Source organism: Lithobates pipiens, unplaced genomic scaffold, assembly GCF_037356315.1.
Source record: "Lithobates pipiens isolate NorthernLeopardFrog02 unplaced genomic scaffold, aLitPip1_a1.2 Scaffold_16, whole genome shotgun sequence".
Lineage (NCBI taxonomy): Eukaryota > Metazoa > Chordata > Amphibia > Anura > Ranidae > Lithobates > Lithobates pipiens.
Window position 1 is genome coordinate 204,791,565 of NW_027507748.1, and position 20,279 is coordinate 204,811,843.

Here is a 20,279-nt window from a genome sequence, read left to right on the forward strand (position 1 = left end):
CAGATGTGTTTTTTCAGGCTTTATTTTGGTGTTAAGTATGGGGGAAATTGCTGGTTGGTCTGTCATTTTATTGTTTACAGGTGCAGAGGTTGGCCAAGTGGATCCTGGGTCACTCATATGTTTCCTGGGGTGGGCCAGAAGGGCTTATGTTCAGCCGAACAGTAGGCAGTGGGGCATCTCCAGTCAGGAAGCTCAGCCGGGATGGTTATTGGTCAGATATGGCGGGCAGTACGTCTTGTCCAGCTAAAAAGGTTGCTGGGACCCGAGTGGAAGAAAACACGGAAGTGAGTAAGTTTGTGATTAGGAACAGGGGTGGGATTATACGTCAGGGAGTGCTATAGGTGGTTAGAGGGAGGTATTTTAGGAGTGATGGGGTGCACTTTAATGAAGTGGGAAACGATCTTTGGACTCTGGGTTTGCAGGAAAGCATACAGCGAGCAAGGAGGGTGTGGAGGCGCACGCAAGGGTAAGGTTTTACCCCTTTCGTGCTGTGGCAGTGGTTGGGTCTTTGGAGGAGGAGAATATGGATGTTATACAGTGGTGTGGAAAAGTGTTTGCCCCCTTCCTCATTTCCTGTTCCTTTGCATGTTTGTCACACTTAAGTGTTTCGGAACATCAAACCAATTTAAACAATAGTCAAGGACAACACAAGTAAACACAAAATGCAATTTGTAAATGAAGGTGTTTATTATTAAAGGTGAAAAAAATCAAAACCATCATGGCCCTGTGTGAAAAAGTGATTGCCCCCTAAACCTAATAACTGGTTGGGCCACCCTTAGCAGCAACAACTGCAACCAAGCGTTTGCGATAACGTGCAATGAGGCTTTTACAGCGTCCTGGAGGAATTTTGGCCCACTCATCTTTGCAGAATTGTCCTAATTCAGTTACATTAGAGGGTTTTCGAGCATGAACGGCCTTTTTAAGGTCATACCACAACATCTCAATAGGATTCAGGTCAGAACTTTGGCTAGGCCACTCCAAAGTCTTCATTTTGTTTTTCTTCAGCCATTCGGTGGTGGACTTGCTGATGTGTTTAGGATCATTGTCCTGCTGCAGAACCCAAGTTCGTTTCAGCTTGAGTACACGAACAGATGGTCGGACATTCTCCTTCAGGATCTCTTGGTAGACAGCAGAATTCATAGTTCCTTTTATCACGGCAAGTCTTCCAGGTCCTGAAGCAGCAAAACAGCCCCAGACCATCACACTACCACCACCATATTTTACTGTTGGTATAATGTTCTTTTTATGAAATGCAGTGTTCCTGCTATGCCAGATATACTTGGACACACACCTTCCAAAGAGTTCCACTTTTGTCTCATCGGTCCACAGAATGTTGTCCCAAAAGTCTTGGGGATCATCAAGATGTGTTGTGGAGAAATTGAGACGAGCTTTGATGTTCTTTTCGCCCAGCAGTGGTTTTCTCCTTGGAACTCTGCCATACAGGCCATTTTTGCCCAGTCTTTTCCTGATGGTGGAGGCATGAACGCTGACCTTAACTGAGGCAAGTGAGGCCTGCAGTTCCTTGGACGTTGTTGTGAGGTCTTTTGTGACCTCTTGGATGAGTCGTCGCTGCGCTCTTGGGGTAATTTTGGGCGGCCGGCCACTCCTGGGAAGGTTCACCACTGTTCCATGTCTTCGCCATTTGTGGATAATGGCTCTCACTGTGGTTCGCTGGATTCCCAAAGCTTTGGAAATGGCTTTATAACCCTTTCCAGACTGATAGATCTCAATTACTTTCTTTCTCAATTGTTCCTGAATTTCTTTGGGTCTCGGCCTGATGTGTAGCTTTTAAGGATCTTCTGGTGGACCTTACTGTGTCAAGCAGCTCCTATTTAAGTGATGCCTTGATTGTGAACAGGTGTGGCAGTAATCAGGCCTGGGTCTGGCTAGAGAAATTGAACTCAGGTGTGGACAACCACAGTTATAGTATGTTTTAACAAGGGGGCAATCACTTTTTCACACAGGGCCATGATGGTTTGGATTTTTTTTCACCTTTAATAATAAACACCTTCATTTACAAATTGTATTTTGTGTTTACTTGTGTTGTCCTTGACTATTGTTTAAATTGGTTTGATGTTCCGAAACACTTAAGTGTGACAAACATGCAAAGGAACAGGAAATGAGGAAGGGGGCAAACACTTTTTCACACCACTGTATGCATATATAACATGGTTGGTACCCATCTGTGGTATGGGGTTAACATGGTTGGTACCCATCTGTGGCATGGGGTTAACATGGTTGGTACCCATCTGTGGATGGGGTTAACATGGTTGGTACCCATATGTGGTATGGGGTTAACATGGTTGGTACCCATCTTGTAGTATGGGGTTAACATGGTTTGTACCCATCTTGTAGTATGGGGTTAACATGGTTGGTACCCATCTGTGGTATGGGGTTAACATGGTTGGTACCCATTTGTGGTATGGGATTAACATGGGGGTACCCATCTGTGGATGGGGTTATCAGGTACCTTCCGGTTAATGAGGGGTTAACCTGGAAGGGGTAAAAGGTAGGTCACTGCGAAAGTTGAGTACCGTCTCCGGGTCAGGGGGCTTGCGACTGGAGGCCTAAAGTTAAAAGAAGTTTGTCGCAGTGACCAGTGATGTGTGTTACCCTCGAATACCCCAAGAGGACATAAGTTGGGTTAAGATTTATTTAAAAAAATGTTATTTGTTTAAGTTTAAAGTAATTGTTAATAAAAGGCCGTCAAGGCCATTTACTCCAAAAATCTTGTCATGTCATTTGTGAGGGGGTTTGGAGGGTTTGGATATTATGTGTAACGGGTGGCTTAACCGACTGTGGATTAGGTCCTTCACATGTCAAGAGAGTCCCGGAGCAGAAGGAGAGAAAAGAATTAGCGCAGGGACGGCATGACAGGTGTGGACAGCACAGTCAGGCTATTGGGAAAGAAAAATGTGTCCCCTTTAAGAAAAGGGGAGTGACCGGAGCAGGGGAGGCACTTGGGTTAGGAAGCTAGGAGGAAGGAGGGGGAGTGACATCAGCAGTGAGCGACGGTGGAGAAGATTCCCACCCACCCTTCCCGAGTATGGTTCATTATAGTAGGGGCGGTAAGGAAAGCCTGTGGCAGTGGTTGAGTCTTTGGAGGAGGAGAATATGGATGTTATATGCATATATAACATGGTTGGTACCCATCTGTGGTATGGGGTTAACATGGTTGGTACCCATCTGTGGCATGGGGTTAACATGGTTGGTACCCATCTGTGGATGGGGTTAACATGGTTGGTACCCATATGTGGTATGGGGTTAACATGGTTGGTACCCATCTTGTAGTATGGGGTTAACATGGTTGGTACCCATCTGTGGTATGGGGTTAACATGGTTGGTACCCATTTGTGGTATGGGATTAACATGGGGGTACCCATCTGTGGATGGGGTTATCAGGTACCTTCCGGTTAATGAGGGGTTAACCTGGAAGGGGTAAAAGGTAGGTCACTGCGAAAGTTGAGTACCGTCTCCGGGTCAGGGGGCTTGCGACTGGAGGCCTAAAGTTAAAAGAAGTTTGTCGCAGTGACCAGTGATGTGTGTTACCCTCGAATACCCCAAGAGGACATAAGTTGGGTTAAGATTTATTTAAAAAAATGTTATTTGTTTAAGTTTAAAGTAATTGTTAATAAAAGGCCGTCAAGGCCATTTACTCCAAAAATCTTGTCATGTCATTTGTGAGGGGGTTTGGAGGGTTTGGATATTATGTGTAACGGGTGCTTAACCGACTGTGGATTAGGTCCTTCACATGTCAAGGGTTAAAACATGTATTTAACTATATGATTTTGTTTAAATGTCTGATTTCCACTGGGGCCAAGTAATAGGTGTAATGCCTGGAATTTTTACACCAGGGCCTTTTGCATAGTATATACAGTATCTAATGATCACATTCTCCCTGTTTTTGCAAGTTTACATGTACAACCTGTGCTAAATTTGACATTTCTGATTGATGATCATTTTCATTTGTTTTCTAAAGAAAAATTTCAAACAAATATCTTTAAAAATTGATTGTAAAATGAATGTTGTGTTTTTCATTTTGCTCTGTGGGGAGACCCTGAGATGGCTGCTGACATAAAAGACATATAGAGCTATTAAAAGTAAACATTAAAAAAAGATTGTCTATGGAGCTGTTAGAATTCTCCCTGAAGATCTGCACATCATTTTAAAATATATTTGTAAACCATATTAGGGCCAGGTTTTCCTTTAATTTGTTGCAGATTGCATTTTGAGGATACACTCACAAGACTGAGACAAAAGGTTCACGCTGTACTTATGAAAATGTTAGTAATGAGGCCGTAATAATGCCTGGAAGGATTTCTCACTGTCTGATTTAAAGATCGCTAAACATATGATTTACAGCTGGGTTTGGGTTTCCATTTTCCAAATATGAATTATATGTTACATTACTACTCTGTATTGTCTGGAGAGCACGTCATGGAGAGCACATGGTCGGGTTTTTACTTTAAAATATGTCAGGTTACCTTATAATTACTAGCCTAGTTTAAAAATAATTTTTATCCTGACTCTTCAGGACCTCAATCATGTGGACAGAAATTCTGTAATAAACGCTTAGCACCAGGAAGCCGTTTATATTGTGAATACTGATACTGAAGGGCTTCACAGGGTTTTCTGTCAACAACTTCAGTGACCTGGAGAATCTGATGATCTGAGATCAGTTTCTGCACACACATTCCCAGAAGAGGTAGGCCTGGCTGTACTTGATTGCAAGCCGAGATGGCAGCTTGTTGGATCCCAAGGTTCTCCACTGTGGGAGGGAGCTTTAAAGAAGGAAAAACATTAGTAGTCTTTTCACAAGTGTTTGATTTTGTACATTTCTCATTACTTGCACAACCTAAATAAACACCTCAAAAAAGTAGCTTATAAAAAAATCACAAAAGCTTATAATCAAATGTTTAAAGCCCAACGCCAGTTAAAGTGGAACTAAAGTCTAAAATTTTAAAACTACCAGCAGGCGGGCTCTTTATTGGAGAAGAGACGAGTGATGTCTTTTCTGCAATAAAATGAACCTACCTGCCTGCTTGTTGTCTTCTGTAGATTGTGCACTGAGCTGTGCATGTGCAGCTCAGTTTACATTCTGGGATAGCACCTGTGTGCTGGGATGACTGAACTGCTGCACATGCATGGGAGTGGCATCATCCTGCACCGACCAATCAAGAGGACCAAAAAATGGCACTTGGGAGAAGATGCTGTGTCGGTGAGGGACCTTGAGGGCATCAGACTATTGAAGCGGAGGTAAATAGTATATCTGTTATCTAAATTTGCTAAATAAATATATATATATATATATATATATATATATATATATATATATATATATAAGTGAGTAAGTGAGTACACCCCCCACACAAACATCTTTTCATGTGACAACACTGAAAAAAATATACTTTGCTACAATGTAGAGTAGTGAGTGCACAGCTTGTATAACAGTGTAAATGTGCTGTCCCCTCAAAATAACGCAACACACAGCCATTAATGTCTAAACCGCTAGCAACAAAAGTGAGTACACCCCTACGTGAAAATGTCCAAATTAAGCCCAAAGTGTCAATATTTTGAGTGGCCACCATTATTTTCCAGCACCGCATTAACACTCTTGGGCATGGAGTTCACCAGAGCTTCTCAGGTTGCCACTGGAGTCCTCTTCCATGCCTCCATGACGACATCACGGAGCTGGTGAATGTTAGATACCTTGCGTTTCTTCACCTTCCAGATGCTCAATAGGGTTTAGGTCTGGAGACATGCTTGGCCAGTCCATCAACTTTACCCTCAGCTTCTTTAGCAAGGCAGTGGTTATCTTGGAGGTGTGTTTGGGGTCCTTATGTTGGAATACTGCCCTGCGGCCCAGTCTCTGAAGAGAGGGGATCATGCTCTGCTTCAGTATGTCACAGTACATGTTGGCATTCATGGTTCCTTCAATTAATTTTAGCTCCCCAGTGTCAGCAGCACTCATGCAGCCCCAGACAATGAAACTCCCACCACAATGCTTGACTGTAGGCAAGACATACTTGTCTTTGCACTCCACACCTGGTTGCCGCCACAAACGCTTGCCACCATCTGAACCAAATATGTTTATCTTGGTCTCATTAGACCACAGGACATGGTTCCAGTAATACATGTCCTTAGTCTGCTTGTCTTCAGCAAACTGTTTGTGGGCTTTCTTGTGCATCGTATTTAGAAGAGGCTTCCTTCTGGGACGACAGCCATGGAGACCAATTTGATGCACTGTGCGGCGTATGGTCTGAGAACTGACAGCCTGACCCCCCCACCCCTTCAACCTCTGCAGCAATGCTGGCAGCACTTATACATCTATTTCCCAAAGACAACCTCTGAATATAACGCTGAGCACGTGCACTCAACTTCTTTGGTCGACCATGGTGAAGGCCTGTTCTGAGTGGGACCTGCCCTATTAAACCTCTGTATGATCTTGGCCACCTTGCTCCAGCTCAATTTCAGGGTCTTGGCAATCTTCTTATAGCTTAGGCAATCTTTATGTAGAGCAACAATTCTTTTTTTCAGATCTGAGTTCTTTGCCATGAGGTGCCACGTTAAACTTCCAGTGACCAGTATGAGTGAGTGAGAGCGATAATACCAAATTTAACACACCTGCTCCCCATTCACACCTGAGACCTTGTAACACTAATGAGTTTTCACTTAGGGGGTGTACTCACTTTTGTTGCCAGCGGTTTAGACATTTATGGCTGTGTGTTGAGTTATTTTGAGGGGACAGCAAATGTACACTGTTTTACAAGCTGTACACTTACTACTTTACATTATTGCAAAATATAATTTCTTCAGAGTTGTCACATGAAAAGATGTAATAAAATATTAAAATATTTACAAAAATGTGAGGGGTGTAGTCACTTTTGTGGGATACTGAGAGGAGTTTAAAACAGACTGGAGAAAGATAAATATCACTTGAGGACAAAGCTAAAGTCCCAGACACGCGATCAGAAAATCAAACTAAATATACTGCTTTCGAAGTGGTCGTACAATAATCTGATCATTCATACACAGCTTTCATCCAAAATTATTCGAAAGGACAAACACAAAAGTTTTTCTTGTACAGTACCAGATCAACAAGAAATGTTGTACTTTAGGAAGCTCTTCTTTTTTGATATGAGACTAGGATGAAAAAAAAAATGGACGATCATTCATTCGATAATCTCATCATGTGTACCAGGCTTTCGTTTTTTGAGTCCGATGGGCAAGGTTAAGGGTGGAATTGAGGGTGGGGTTGGGGAATCCCGATAGGTAGCCTGTACGGGGGCCCCATGGGCCTTGAGTGCATATATACAGTATATATATATATATATATATATATATATATATATATATATATATATATACACATATATCTACACACACATATATATATATTTATGGCCCAGAGCCCTCTGACCGATACGGATAAGGATGACAAACAAGGATAACACAAAACTCGCTTACTTGAACCGGACCTGAAAGTGTGCCCTGGCCTAACGTAGGGTATACCAAAATAAGGGGGCATACCCTTGATAGAGAAATGAGTAATAAATGAAATGAAAATGAAATGGAGTGAAATGAGTACTCGCCCGGGAGTATAATGCTTGAGAAATGCCCTGACAGGGGATGGGTGGGTGGGTATCGCGCACCGGAACCGACGAGGGAGCCAGGCGAACGGGCTGGTTATATACTCCACCGGGCTCCACCCATAATTCCAGGCCACCATACTGGCCTTTCCATTTATGGCCCAGAGCCCTCTGACCGATACGGATAAGGATGACAAACAAGGATAACACAAAACTCGCTTACTTGAACCGGACCTGAAAGTGTGCCCTGGCCTAACGTAGGGTATACCAAAATAAGGGGGCAAAAACATACAGGTAGGGAATGCCTTTATTGATTCGAGTTTGTTACTGGGTGAGCTTGACGAAGGCCTGGGCCATCTCTACTTGCGGATTGGGTATGTAACGGGCGAAACAGGCGGACTTCCACCTACCCAACTTTTTGATAACGTGGACCGGGACCCCTTGGCGGGAGGCAGTTGAAGCCGCTCCGATCCGAAACGAATGTCCGGAGTAGTGAGCCGGATTGAGGTGAAGGATGCCCAGGAGTATCCTGACATGCTCCATGAACTGGGCTGCGTTCAGTGGCTTACCGTGGAATGGCAGAAGCGGGCCAGTTCCTGGTTGATCGGCCAGAAGGGTCAACAAGCGGGTGAGCATGGGGACCGGGCACCAGCGGTTGTTAGTTTTATAAAAATGTATGTCCGTCCCCGGGCCAAGCTGCTGCGTCTTGGATACCGCTATATGCAGGATGAAATGGTCTCCGTGCCTGACCAGGTGGTGCTTGCATAGCGTGCGAGCTGAGGGGCTACTGGAGGTAAACTCGCCTGGCCGCAAGAAGCCGTAGAAGGCCAGGTGTATGGCTGCTTGTATAATGGTACTAGTGTGGAGTCCGAAAGGTGCAGTGGCCAGAATATCGGACATGTTTCTGAAAACGTCTCCTGTGATAGGCAGGCGTTTGAGGGAGGCCGCAGGCTGGCGTTTCTGGATGCCACGCATGACGGCCCGAATGGCGTGAAAAGTGAACAAGGAGGGTTCAGCGGGGTCCTGGAGGGACGTAAAATGTTGTACCCCGGCCAGGTATAGTCGGATCGTGTTGAAGGATAACGCCAAGTCCGAGTGGCAATGGGCAATGAAGGCCAGAACTTGCTTGACCCGGGAGGTCTCTGTGGAGTGAGATGTTAAGAAACGGTTAAAGGCCCTCCAGGCTGTTTGGTAGGCCTTGCGGGTATTGTCTGCGAGGGAGTGATTGATGAGTTGAGTCGCGGCTACTAGGTGAGGGGTTAATCCAGGGTCAGTTGAGACCAGTCCGGGATAACTGCTGACGTTGGTCCGGCTCCGGGCACCTGATCAAAAAAGGAAACTAAGTTAAAGCGGGAGAGGGCGTCCGCTGCCCGGTTACATTTACCGGGGATAAAGGCACAATGAACATTAAATTGAAACAATAACGAGAGCTGGACCAGTCGCCGCAGGAAGGACATAATCTCCAGAGACTTGGACCTGCCTTTGTTAATGATTTCCGCAGTGGCGAGATTGTCCGTTGAAAAGGTCACTGTTTGACCGGACCAACTGCGGCCCCACGTATGGGCAGCGGCTACGATGGGGTACAACTCGAATAGGGAGGACGTCTCGGTGAAGCCCGGAATAGCCAGTATCTGAGGAGGCCAAGGGGCTGCGAGCCAGAGGTGGCCAAAAATTGCCGCAAAACCCGTGGAGGCCGCTGCGTCGGTCACGACCTGCGGTGACGAGGAGGACACGGAGGGAATGAACAGGGACACACCATTCCAGGACGTCAGGAATTCCTCCCACATGGCAAGATCTGCTATAGCTGCGGGGTCCAGGCTGAGGATATGCTCCGGGTCTTGTGAATGAGACAGTAGGACTAACAGGCGTGATATGAAAGCGCGACCTTGAGGGATGATGCGCATGGCAAAATTAAGCATACCGAGAAGGGACTGTAGCTGCCTCTTGGTACAAGTTCTGGTGCGGGTGAAGTCCCTCATGACCGACCTGATGCGGCTTAGTTTATCCGGGGGAAGGCTGGCCTGCATAGTGCTGGTATTTAAGCTGACCCCGAGGAAGGTGATTGCCTGCGCAGGGCCCTCCACCTTGTGCTCAGCAATCGGGACGTCAAGGTTATCGAAGACCACCCTTAGTTTATCCAAATCCCCTGGAAGGGAGCCAGGTGACTCGACCAGCAGGAAGTCATCCAAATAGTGTATGACTCCCTGGCACTGGGCTACGTGCAGCAAGATCCATTCGAGAGCCTGCGCAAACGAGTCGAAGAGCCAGGGGCTACTCTTAGACCCGAAGGTCAGCTTAGTGGCAAAATAGTAGAGCTCCCTCCATTTGATGCCATGCCAGCACCAGAGAGTTGGATGGATAGGAAGGAGCTTGAAGGCGTCCGAGATGTCGGCCTTGGATAGCCATGTTCCTGTGCCTGACTTGAGAATGGCCTGGATGGCCATGTCTACGGACGCGTATTTAAGGGAGAACTCCTCAGAGGGGATAAGAGAATTAAGACTGGGGACAGAGGAAGAATAAGGCGCTGACAAATCGTAGACCAACCTAAGTTTATTTGAGAACTTGCCCTTGACAAGCCCAATAGGGCTGACTCGCCAGGTGTTAAATGGGGGCTTCGTGAAAGGGCCTATGATGAAATCCCGGTCTAGCTCTGCCTGTAATAGCTGGTCGATGGCTTGTACGTCGGTGGCTGCTGACCGCAGGTTCTGGCACTCGTGTGTGAGGTGAGGGAGGGAAATAAGTCCTGTATGAAAGCCCTGAGTAAAGCCCTGAACTAGGTAGGTGGCAAGTGAGGGGGTGGGGTGACTGGCGAGGTAGACGCTGAGCCACGACACGTTGACCCGGCTTAGTCACGATTTTCTAGCCTGCTTGACCTCGCACATGAGCCTGGGATGAGCTCTATTACATCGTGAGCATACATGGAGCAGCCTGCACTGGCTGAAATTGCACGACCCGCTGTTATAGTTGTTACAGATGGCTGCGCCTCCCAAGGTCTTGACCGGGCGCCCCAGTTTATCTGTCTGCGGCAGGCGTGCCGGCGCTGGTAGGGCCTGGGCAGTACCTGAGGTCGATGGACCGTCTACGGGCGGGGTTGCCACTGAGCTGGCACACCAAGTCGCGGTGTGAGTAGCCGACTGGCAGATGGCACAAAGAGGAGACCGCAGCCCTGCGAAGTGTCGGCAGAACAACTCGGTGTCCAAGACACTCCAATCCGTAGGTATCTGAAATTGAGAGAGCCTGGCGGCCGCCTTAGCGGAGAAGGAGCGGTGATAGTCATAAAATGCAAAACCGCCGTATTTGTACCCCAGGTCAACTACTACGTGGAGGTAACGATCCAGTTCCTCCCTCCTGCCGGGGGAGGCCGAGCAGATGACATCCCTCAGCATGCCGAAGGCCAAGGTGAACTCGGTGACTGACAGCTTCCTGTCCAGCCTGGGGTCTTTGGCTTTGAGGACCACCGACACGTCCCCCCAAGTGTAAGCTTTATTTTCTGCCAGCTCATGAATGGATATCAGTAGCGAAGCCAGATTGACGTCCTTTCCCTCTAGGATGTCCTTCCTGATGTTGGCTGATATTAAATGGGAAGGGTACACTACTGGTGTACACCCGGGGGTACCTGCGCTGGTGTTCTCCACTGCTTGTGAAGCTGGTATAGGAGGAGAAACGACTGGGCGGGTCTCGAGGAGGGCCACCCGACTCTGAACTTCTGACATTGAGGTCGTCAGGGATGACACCAGCGTGTGAAGCTGCGTGATGGAGGCAGCGATGGAGCCCAGGGAGGCCTGCTGGGCACTATCCTCAACCGCGGCTGGGGGAGGAAAGAGGAGCCCGAAAAGCTCGGCCTTTCTGGCTGTAGCTGGGAAGGGTACACCCCTACGCCTCAACTCGGCCGTCAGCCTGGGGATGGTCCATGTTCTGAAGGACCTTTGGCTGCCGCTCTCTGAGACAAGAGACGGAGACAACGGAGCCGTGTAGTCCTCGCTGCCAGCCTGGGACATGGTGGCAAAATCCAGGCTTGGTGAGCTTATTAATCCCTGGGACCGGGTTTTTCTCCTATACGAAACCTAAGAGGGTGACATGGATTACAAGACTCGTAGGAGACTCCTAAGCAAACTTTTTTTTTTTTTTTTTTTTTTTTTTTTTGAGAAGGGTACTACCGCTTGTGGGCGTTTCCCTTCCCGAAGATTCTCTTACCTAAGGAGGCACCGTCCGACCCGGTGCAGGTTGGACCTACTGAAAACTCGACTGATCTGAGGAGATGAAGGTAAGTTTGTATGAGACTCCTATGCCTGCAGAGAGATGTCTAGCTAAATCGTGGAGGTAAAACTGGAAAATGTGAAGAAAGACATAACTGAAACGAGCTGCATAAATGAAACGAGCAGACAACCGAATTTAGAATAATGTGCATATGGCAACAGAGACGTGACTTGGTTGCGTCGTAGATGCAAAATTTCCTTTTCCCTTCCCTTGCCCGTTTTTTTTTTTTTTTTTCAACGCAAATGCGCATAGAACGTGGGGCTTAAGCGGAGGTGGACCCGCCACGTGGAGCTCAGGCGGAGGTGGAGCCCGCCACGTGGAGCTCAGGCAGGGGAGGGGGGGGGGCTGCCGCGTGGAGCTCGGGCGGGGGGGAACCCCGCCACGTGGAGCTCAGGCAGGGGAGAGGGGGGGGGGGGGATCTGCCGCGTGGAGCTCAGGCGGAGGTGGAGCCCGCCACGTGGAGCTCAGGCAGGGGAGGGGAGGGGGGGGGGGCCTGCCGCGTGGAGCTCAGGCGAGGGGTGAACCCTGCCACGTGGAGCTCAGGCAGGGGAGAGGGGGGGGGGGGGGGATCTGCCGCGTGGAGCTCAGGCGGAGGTGGAGCCCGCCACGTGGAGCTCAGGCAGGGGGGGGAGGGGGACCCTGCCACGTGGAGCTCAGGCGAGGGGTGAACCCCGCCACGTGGAGCTCAGGCAGGGGGGGGGGAGGGGACTTTGCCGCGTGGAGCTCAGGCAGGGGGGGGGGGGGGGGGACCCTGCCACGTGGAGCTCAGGCAAAAAAAGGGGGGGGTACTGAAATGAGGCGTGCAGCTGGGCGCACCAGAACGAATCGATGCATGAGGAATGCGATGGGATTCGGATTGGAGCGTAATAAGTGACAGAAATGATATGCCATGACAAAGACTAGAAACAAGGACCATGCTTGGACCTGCGAGTGACTCAGTCTCTGGAGCATGTACAGAAATGAGGCCAACCTTGGGCACTTCGAAGCGAATCGGTGCGTTAGAGATGCGACGGGATTCGAATCGGAGCGCGGTAAGTGGCAGAAATGATAACATGGTTAGAAATGGCAGAAAATGAAATGATCCGACATCACCGACTGACATGATTGAAGTGACTGCAATGATTGACATGAAAGGAAATGACATGACGGACATAGTACAAACGGTATGACATGATTTTTTTTTCCTTCTTTTTTTTTTTTTGGTTTCTGAACAACCTGAGATTGACATTGCCCGGACTGCTCAATTTGGCGCGACAAGCAGACGGCTGTGATTTCGAGATGGTTCGATCGGTTCGAACACAACAAAAGAGTCATTCGGTTTAGCAACGACGTGCTAAGAAACGAAGTGCCAGTTGGCACGAACGACATGTACCGAAAAGGTGACAACGACTCCTACGAAGGAGGGGTAGTGACAGTGAGGTACCGAATACAAGTGTCGCGGTTAAGCCGTTCGTGTGACCTAGAGTGAGTGGTTCGTGAGTTCAGGAAACTAATTTACGTGACTTTAATAACACATGAAACGAAAAGGGTGCCGAAGCCCTACCTGCGACAGCCGGCCCAGACGTGTTGTACGACAACGGAAACTTTCGATTAGAGTATAGCGACTCAGACGGCGACCGGACGGACGCTGACGAACGACAAGGCTTTGTCGACACGAGGCGGACGAAAACGTAGGAACTCACGAACCCGGCTCACTGTAAAGTCTCGTGGATAGTCGGCCCTTGATTTCTGACGTATCAGATATCGCGCACCGGAACCGACGAGGGAGCCAGGCGAACGGGCTGGTTATATACTCCACCGGGCTCCACCCATAATTCCAGGCCACCATACTGGCCTTTCCATATATATATATATATATATATATATATACATAGACACACATACATATATATACATATGTTATGTTATACACATAAATACAGTGTATATATATATATATATATATATACACACACATACATATATATATATATCTATATATATATATATATATACACTGTATTTATGTGTATAACACCCTGAAAATAGGGGGCAAATCACAGGTGTGTGTTAAAAGCCGAAAGTGTACCTCAGAGGGGAAGGAGAGGATGAGCGCTGCAGGAATTCACCAAGCCGTCATCTCATTTACTCGGCTCTCACGTCACACACACAGTCCCGCCTCCGCCACCGGCATTGTTCCAGTGTTCTGTCTATCACAAGAGCTGGTCCAATGCCAATGTCGGAGGCGGGACTGGGTGTGTGTGACTGCTGACTGAGAGCCGAGTGAGAGATGAGTAAACAGGAGATGATGGCTCTGTGATTTCCTGCACTGTTCAGGCTGCATTGATAAAAGATGATGAGGCTGCAGGTGAGAATTGTAGGCTAAAAATGGGCATTAGTCAGGCTGCATTGATGAGATGGGCTGCAGATGAGCATTGATCAGGCTGAATTGAGGCTGCAGATGGGCATTGTTCAGGCTGCATTGATGGGAGATGAGGAGGCTGCAGATGGGCACCAATCAGGCTGCATTGATGGGCGCTGACCCTTATTTTAATTCAGAGTTGTTTATTTAAAAAACAATTTTTTTTTTCTGAAACTTCCCTCTTAAAATGAAGGTGCATGTTATATGCCAATAAATACGATATATATATATATATATATATATATATATATATATATTATAAATAAAAGCTGATCATCCCTGCTAGTTTTAAACAGTTTGTTTCATCTCTGTACATTTACAAAATAACTTATTCTTTTGAAAAATAAATTTACTTGCTGGATCACCAAATGAAAAGAAAAGAAAAGGAATGCAGCCACCAAATCTGAGAATCGGTAAGTTGCAATATAATAAATGTTTTGATTTGGTGTTTAATACCACTTTAACTACTTCTAACGGTATGCAGACACTGTGGATTTCCTTAATAGAACACTGAGGTAAGGGGATTTGATTTTTTTTTTCTCAACAGAAGTGGCGTTACACCTTAAAGTACGATACCCAGACATGATCCACTGTTGTACCCATCAGGTACCCCTCCATAAGAAATGCCATGCAGTCATGCATGTAGACAGGAAATACATGCGAATAGTCTGCAGCTGATCCGCAGCACCGTGAGGCAACAATTATTTTAAAAAAATTGTAAAAACAAGTATTCTATTTAAAAAAGGCAGTTGTTTATGATACGCATTGCTTGAGCAAACTTCACTTAGGATTTAAATATACGTTAATACAAACCATCTTTACGGTGTCTGTCTATTTCCATTAAAAATCTATCTATTATTTATAGTTTCCTGAGTTGTGGCTTTTACCTCTGCTATCTTAAGTTTCTCTGCCTGAAAAAATATTTTAAAATGTTCAGTGGGCGCTATTTATGAACCACAGCAAATTGTACATGCTGACCTTATTACCTGTGCTAAATTGATTAGTATCCCAAACCCACACAAACTTGTAAAGTATTCTTTAGCTTTGCACCTGCTGTGTCTCGTGTCAACCTAGATTTCCTCTTCCTCCACAAAACCAACACATTCATAAATATCATGTAACATGTTTTCTTTGCAATCCATCATCACTCTGGAGAGAGTTACATACAGATTGACCTTTCCCTCTCGCTGGTGTAGTAGGGCTGAGGAGCAGATGAAGGAACTACATAGTGGAGGAAAGTGCTACTTTAATTCCACTACTTGCTTGTGATTGTAAGCTTGCAAAACGGTGCAGACTTTAATATAAAGAATGTCATAATTGTCCGTTCTTCAAGCACCCCATCTTCACAAACATCTGAAAAAAGTGAGAAATTCAATATAGCAGTGCTATAAAAATAAAAATAAAATTATATAACACACAAAAAAATATTAGCTAATCCAAACAGTGAATGTATGTGAGCTACAACACACAGCTACATGTGTAAAAATATGAAAATCGATAAATAGTCGATAAAAAACACATCAGTGTGAACTCTTGTGATATACACCTCTCAAAGACAGTGCACCTCCAACACATAAAATGTACGCTTACCAAAAGGCAAGCATTTATGAGCTTGCGGCTAAAATACCCAGCCAGGGCGGGTGTTGAATGTCCACAGGAAGGGCAACTGGAACTATGCACCCAATGAGACTCGAGCATCAAACCACCAGGGGGATAGGTTAGGCGTTACCCAGTAAAGCAAGAAGACTCTCCATAGTATAAAACGTATCAAAGATTTATTAAAACGAATAAAATTGCACTTACAGAAATGTAGTTGTAACGATCAAAAAGAAACAGCAGGCCGGCTTGCGAACATCCATCCACTGAGTACAGCGCAATGACGTTAGCATTTCAACCTCCCTACACGCGTTTTGTCACAAACTGAAGTCGTCTCTATAAAAAGTATTAGAGAAATTTTCTTAAAGTTGAAATCTAAACAAACATCTGCATACACAGATGAAATGCATACAGGCATGCCCCACGTTTAAATACACAATGGGGTTTATTTACTAAAGGTGGAAAGTGCAAAATCAGGCTCACTTCTGTATAGAAACCAATGAGCTTCTAGCCTTGGCTTGTTTAATTAAGCTTTGGTAATAAAACCTGGAAACTCATTGGTTTCTATGCAGAAGTGAGCCGGATTTTGCACTTTCCAGCTTTAGTAAATAAACCCCATTGTGTACTTAAAAGTGGGGTATACCTGTATACAGGAGCTGTTTTATCTGCCAATAGATTTGTGTTTCTGTTCATCCATTTCTGAGGTGTACACAGCTCTGCCACATAACGCCATCCTGTCTGACATTTGTTTCATTTATTTTTTTTAACAAAGGATCTTTGGAAGGAGGAGGCTTACAGGGCCACCCACATAAACAATTTTAACTTTAAATCAGGTGTATGACCAACATATCCACTTGTGTACTGGCCACCTCCAATGTACTGCAGATAGGCGGCCCGCACAGGCAATGCGATGTACCCGCACGTTGCTTCCTGCTTCCAGGTTTTTGCAGCGCGCATGCACACACCCTGCCAGCGCCCACTGTGATTGTACACAGCGGGAGCCTGTCAACAGATCTATGGCTGGAATGATTCATGGCATATAAATAACCTTTTTCCCCTTTCTTTATCAGTGATCACATAATCTATGTTCTTAGCTGCTTAAAGAGGAGCTCCAGGCTCCTTCAGGAAAAATTAAAAGTCAGCAGCTAAAAATATAGTAGCTGCTGACTTTTAAAATAAGGACACTTACTGTACCTATTCAGGGATACTGCAGGCGCTGGCATCTGTAGTAAGGAAAACAGGAAGTGAAGCTTTGCAGCTTCACAGCCTGTTTCCTACTGCTGTATGTGAAAAGCCTGCAAAAGAACCCTAGGATTCGTGGTATCAAGGGATCATTACTGGCAGGCAACCCTTCTTGATCCACGTTACAACGGTAAGGTTGCAGAACTCATCCTGCCTTCGCAGAGGGAGCAGAGGATGAAACATCTTCAGGAGGCCTTGAAGAAAGGTTTGTGCAATGCATTTCCAGGCCCTGGGAGGTTACAATTTCCTGGTGCTGGACGACGTGTTGCTGAGGCTTTGTTCAGTCAGAGGAAGAGTGGTGGAGAAGGTGGCCGGCTGACCGATGCACAATTTTTCAGTCCTCAGCGCCAAGTTCTGGTGCAAAACAGGACTAAAAACGGTGTAAAATGGGACTAAACAAGGAAATGTAATAGCCAGTAGCCACTAGCTGCCCTTGCGTCATATTTGCGTCGTATTTGGTCCGTTGGACTAGCACACAGACGAACGGTTTTCCCGATTTTTTAGTCCGTCGGACTTGAGTCCGTCGGATAGATTTGAAACATGTTCTATTTCTAATAAATGTAGATAATTAAGAGACTCCGGACGGCCACACTCCAAAGCTAAAACACTGCCTTTATTCAAAAATTGACAGGAACACAGCAAGTGACATCACAGCAAAAGGTAGTGACAGCTGACACGTTTCGCACTATGACAAGTGCTTAATCATAGCTCAATGGTGGTGCACATCTCTCTTGTAATTCTCTGGACTTATGTTGTATTTCTAGGTCCGTCTGATTTTTTTTATGAAAAACGGTTGAACTAGCCCACACACGATCGGATTGTCCGATGGACTGATCCCGTCGGACCTAGTCTGCCGGAAAGTTCGGTCGTCTGATACCACCAACACCTAAGGTCCAATTTTCTGTGTGATTGATGCTGAAGCCAATTGAACTGTGATCGCTGTTAACTAAATTGCCCCGTATTTCCACATTATTGTTGGTAATCAGTAGATCTAGTAAAGCTTTATTTCTAGTTGATGAGTCTACCATCTGACCTATGAAATTGTCCTGCAAGACATTTAGGAACTGGCAAGTCTTAGAGGAATGTGTGGTTCCCTCTGCCCAGTCTATGTCTCTATAATTAAAATTCCCCATTATAACATTTCCCATCCTTGCTGCTAATCCAATTGTGATAGGACGTCTGCCTCCCCTCCTCCCTTATGTTAGGGGGCCTATAGCCTACTCCCAGTGTATTTTACCCATAGCTTCATCCCTTTGGAGCTCTATCCATAAGGATTCCACCTCCTCCCTAGCTCCCTTAGTGATATAATCGCTCACATTCACTTGTACATTATTCTTCATATACAGGCATACCCCTCCCCCCCCCTTTTACCCTCTCTATCCCTGCGATGAAAGGTATACCTGGATACCCCTCCCCCTTTTTGGCCCTCTCTATCCCTGCAATAAAGGGTATACCTGTCAGAGAACTCACAGTGCTAATACCCGTCTCTGTGCAACAATGGCTAGTTCCCATTCCACTAATGCCAATGGACATTGTCAAAGTACTCACAGTGCTAATGCCCGTCTCCGTGCAGCAGTGGCTAATTCCCATTCCGCTAATCCCAATGGCCATGTGCGGTGTCCCCGACAGGTGAACGAGTTCCACATTTAAGTCCACCAATCCTGGCGCATGGCGCTCTATATAAACAGAGTCTCTGCCTGATACCAATGCTGGATTGTCTTCAGCTTGTTCCTGAGTTCCTGAGTGCTGTTTGACCTGTTACCTTGCTCCTGACAAACCTGGCTTCCTTGACCATTCTTCTGGATCACCCCTGCCTGTTATCTACCTTTACTGATTATACAGACCTCGGCTTGAATTCTCTACTATGGCTCTGCTTCCTGATTTTATACACTTCTGGCCCGTTGCCAACCTCTGCCTGTCCTTGACTACGAACTTGCCTTCTGTTTATGTACCTTGTTGCCAGCCAGTTGCCAACCTTTGCCTGTTCCTGATGTTGCAGTTGTTCCTGAATCCATACTTACCTGTCTGGCTTCCGCTGGACAGTTCTGGTGATCAGTCTTCACGCCTTCCTCCGAGAGGATCGTGTATCTCCAAGCCCCATCCTTCAGCCTGCAGGCACCTGCACCCTTTTGTTGCCCCAGAACTCTCTGTTCTCACTACCAGGGGTGTTGGGACCGGAACCATGCAAGAGGCCACCCTCAGCATTTCGGACTCCGATGTAAGGTATGTTACAATACCCTTGAATGGTTGCCAGCCAATCATAAGAGCTGTTGAACCAAGTCTCTGAAATTCCGTCAAAATCCAAATCCTCCTCGTACAACAGTATCTCTAGTTCACCCATTATGTTACCAAATTTGGTGTTTGCTGTAAATTGCCTCCAGCATTGCTCCTGGTTCTTCCTGCTGGAGCCTACCATTTTGTTGAAGACCAAAGCAGTAATTTCCTTATTGGAAATTCTCACCTCTCTTTGGCCTAAAAAAAAGATATATATAACTCTATGTAATTATGTATATATTTCCTTGATTGTATGTTTTGCTTCAGCTAGAGAGAAAGGCTAACAGAAGCTTTACAGTGGTGACATTCACAGGCTGCTGCTGCAAAAGGATACATGAGAGAATAGCAGGTAAATAAGATACGACACTAAATAACAAAAAAAAAAAACACCACAAATTATAAAGCATCTAACAAGGCTACTGCATACCTTTAATTGAAAATGAGACATGTTCTCATACATAAATCATGTCCTGATAATATTCCCAAACCCATAAGTCCCTCCCCCTTCTCGTCCCCCCAGAGACCACACTTGCTCCTAGTCAGAGGGGAAAATGCCCTCAGAGTCAATATCAGCTGTGTACTGCATTGCAGTTTTGACAAGACTGGTCATCTTAACCACTAGCCGACCAGCTCATGCAGATATATTGTGGCTGGTTGGCTCTCCTGCGTGAACCAATGTACCTGTACGATGGTCCATGCAAGGAAGACAGCAGGTGCACCGCGGGAGCGTGCCCACGGGTCCCACAGACTTGCTGTCCGCCGACGACCCGTGATTGCGGTGAGAAGAGGCAAAACGGGGAACTGCCTATCTAAACAAAGTGATTCCCCATTCTGCCTAGTGACATGACAGAGATCTACTGTTCCCAGTGATTGGGAACAGTGATCTCTGTCATGTTCCTGGCAGTGGCAGCCCATCCCCC